Here is a 4,213-nt window from a genome sequence, read left to right on the forward strand (position 1 = left end):
TGAAAACGTTAAAAAGCTGTCTTAGAAAAATTCTGAAAAATTCAAAATTCGCGACCCTCGATCGATCGAGAATTGGTAGAGCATCAATCGAGCTGATAGAATTTTTCTCGATCGATCAAGGATCTGACGAGCATCGATCGACTTCGTGGGATTTTTCTCGATTGATTGAGAATCTGTTAAAGATCGATCGAGCAGCTATAACTTTTCTCGATCGATCGAGGTACATTCTCGATCAATCGAGGACTGAGGATCCAGAATTTTCTTAAAGTGTTTTTTACATATATATAAAAGGGCAAGGCTATGTGTAATTTTTTTACTATGTTTTAAATTTAAAAACCTTTATTTTAAAACATCTAGTGGGAGAGAGATACAAGGGTTGCATCTCACGGCCTCCATTGTTGTTTCATAGTAGTGTGAAATATATACTTTGTCTTTGCTTCGAGCTTAGAATTCCATGCGGAGAGTATTGATTTCATAGTTCTACAAAATTGAATTTCCTGGTTTATAGTGGTTTGATCAAACACCTTGTCTTAGCCTTGAGCTTTGCATTCCATGCAAAGGGTGTTTTGTATCATGGTACTACAAAATAAACCTATTAAAGGGATGAAATGTGGCTACACATGATTCTAGACAATGGTATACACTAGACTAAGTATTATAGTATCCTCTATGCGGAGTTTTTACTATTAATACTTAGAGGCTAAATGTAAAACGACATATTATTAGTGTTTGATAAGAGTTATCATGATAGCACTAATAATGAGAATAGTTCTCAATCAATTATAGTATTTAATGTTCACTCTATGCTGAGGGATATTGAATATGGGATTGGGTTGTCGTTGCATATATTATATTGTGGTTTTATTAAGGTTCTATACTATATGTTTATATGCTAAATTGATAATGTCCAGTTTACTTATTATATTCATATTTATTATTTTCAGATTTTATCATGGCATCATTTAGCCCACTTATTGCTATTCTTAATCAAAACAAACTGACTGGATCTAACTATGTTGACTGGAAAAGAAATTTGGACATTGTTTTGACTGCTGAAGAGCACAAATATGTGCTTACCCATGTCCTAACTTTCCTTCATTAGATGCTCCTTCTGAGGAAAAACAATGATATGATCGTTGGCAGAAATCTAATGAAATAGCCAAGTGCTATATCCTAGCATCCATCTCAAATGTTCTACAGCATCAAATGCAGGATGTAGAACTAGCTTCAGACATTATGCTAAGTCTGAAGGAATGTCCAAAGGAGATGTTTGGTAAGTAAGGCCGTTCAGCAAAGCAAGAAATCATGAGGCAAATTTATAATACCAAAATGACTGAAGGTACTTTAGTGAGAGAGCATTGTCTTACAATGATCTCTAATCTGAATACATTGGAAGTTTTAAGTGCCGATATTGATGGAGAATTCCAAGTAGATATAATACTCCAGTCACTACCAGGATCATTCAAGGAATTCAGACTTAATTATAACATGAACAAAAAAATTTATTCCCTGTCTGAATTAATGAATGAGTTAGTGGCTGTGGAAGGCATCCTTGGTACTTTTAGTGTTGAAGCTAATGTGGGTGAAGCTTGTACTTCTCAACCTAAGTCGAAAGGCAAGGGTAAGAAAAAGAAGGACTTAACTAAGCAAGAGGGTAAACAAATTTCCTTAGGGGTTGCCGACAAAGGAAAGAAGATCAAAGGAAAGTGTTTCCATTTTGGTGAGAAAGGAATTGGAAGAGGAATTGTCCAAAGTTCAAAGCTGCCAAGAATAAGTGTATGAAAAGTTCCTTTCTTCTTGAAATATGTTTGGTACAGAATCCCACGGATTCCTGGTGTGTGGATTCAGGTTGTACTAATCATATATGCAATTCTTTGTAGGGGTTTCAGGAGACCAGAAAGCTGAGTGAAGGGGAATTGTTTCTTACTTTGGCTGATGGGAGCTGTATTCTAGTTGTAACTGTTGGAGTTGTTAATTTGTGTTTTGGGTCTAGGTTTTTAATATTAAAAGACTGTCTTTATGTACCTAATGTTCGTAGGAATTTAATTTCTGCAACTTATTTAGGTAAAGATGGATATTGTGTTATCCTTAAAGACAATGTTGTAATAAAGAAAGGTAAAGTGTTTATCTGTTTTGGCAATATTGTGGATGGTCTTTATATTTTAACTCCTGATAAGCATGAATTATATAATTCTGAATTAGATAATAACTCTCATGTAAAATCATTAAAGAGAAAGTTTACTTCTACTAGTGAAGCATATCTTTGGCACTTGCGTTTGGATCATATTAATTCAAACAGAATTCAAAGACTTATCAAAGATGGACTCTTAGGGCCCATAGACTTTGATGGTTTTCCAGTTTGTGAATCTTGTTTGGAAGGTAAAATGACCAAACGACCTTTTAATGCAAAAGGTAGAAGAGCCCAAGATTTGCTAGAATTAGTACATTCAGATGTATGTGATCCTATGTCAATCCAAGCAAGAGGTGGCTATGAGTATTTCATTACTTTCACTGATGATTACTCTAGATTTGGTTATGTGTACCTAATGAAATGGAAGTCCGAAGCCTCTGAAAAGTTCAAAGAGTTTAGGGCTGAAGTTGAAAATCAATTGGGTAGACACATAAAAGTCATTCGATCTGATCAAGGTGGCGAATACCTTCTTGGGAATTTCAAGAATTACTTGACTGAAAATGGGATTATATCCCAGTTGACCGCTCCTGGAACTCCACAACAAAATGGTGTTGCAAAAAGAAGGAATGTGACTCTTTTAGATATGGTTAGATCCATGTTGAATTATTCGACTCTACCAATTTCCTTTTGGGCATATACCTTAAGCCAATTTCCTTTTGGGCATATACCTTAAGCATTGCAATGTATCTTCTGAATTTAGTACCTTCGAAGTCTATTCCTAAAATATTTGTAGAGTTGTGGAATGGGCGTAAGCCTAGTATCAGACATCTCCACATTTGGGGTTGTCCAGCACATGTGTTGAAAGAAAAGTCTGACAAGTTACAGTCTAAAACAGAAGTGGTATTTTTTGTAGGGTATCCAAATGGAACTGTGGGAAGTTTATTCTATAGTCATAAGGATAATAAAGTGTTTATTAGAACAAATGCCAAATTCTTGGAAAATGACTACATGAATAATTTTACTCCTAGAAGTAGAGTTGTCTTGGCTGAAATGAAAGAACCAATAGTTAAACAACCAATTTTTGAAACTAGGGATGATGTGGCGGTATTAGATACACCACAAAATGCTACTTATGAGATGTCTAGTACACAAATGCCTCGTCGTAGTGGGAGAAATGTTCAACCCCTTATGAGATTTATAGGTTTAGGAGAAACTTATGAAGCTGTGGGGAGTAAAAGGACCTAAGTGGGCATATGGGCCTTTGGGCTGTAGCAAGGAGGGCCGACCTGCTCTTAAACTAAGAATTTGTTAGTACTGCGAATCGGCCCATACGCCGAGGATCCGAGGACACATCCGAGGGTAATTTTCTCCTCGAATAGACCCAGGAGAACTCGAAGCTTCACTATGAAGGTCAAGGCAATATTCCGGAAAGACTGTTAGTTAAAAGGGGGAAACCCTGAACCTTCGGAGTACACCGGTGTTAGAAAAATACCAAAAGCAAAGGCTGCCACCTCCACATTAAAGACTCTGCACCTACATCCCTGGTCGCATTAATGGGGAAGTGACCCCTGAACAGTAGAACTGAAACTTTTGGTCACTATTTTAAGGCACTAAAAAAGAAATATCTAGGAGGGAGGGGGTTGGAGCAACACGTGGATAAAGCATCAGGAAAAGAAGTATTTAAGGGGGATGAACGCCAAAGAAAAGGGGGGGGGGGTCGGAAACTAAGAAAGAAATTAAGAATTGTAATCTTTAAGAAAGAAAGAGAAATAATACAGAAGTAGTCCTCGGCTCACGTCCGAGGAGGTCTATTTGTAATTATCATTTATTATTTACAAGTGTTGGTAACTCTTAGCCTGTTATCAAGTTCTCATTACCTCTAACCTAGATTTCAAGCCCACACTCTACAAATTTTATTGTTTAAGACTCATTGGGCATGAGCCCGTAATTGTCTTTGGGTCCAGGTGCAATTGTGCACTTACAATTGGCGCCGTCTGTGGGAAATCTAGTCCAGAAGGAGTTGGGATACTATGGCAGGCCTGGGTTCTCACCATGTAGAGTCACAGGGATCACAACCGGAGG

This window comes from Castanea sativa, chromosome 3 (assembly GCF_040712315.1).
Source record: "Castanea sativa cultivar Marrone di Chiusa Pesio chromosome 3, ASM4071231v1".
NCBI classification, from domain to species: Eukaryota; Viridiplantae; Streptophyta; class Magnoliopsida; order Fagales; family Fagaceae; genus Castanea; species Castanea sativa.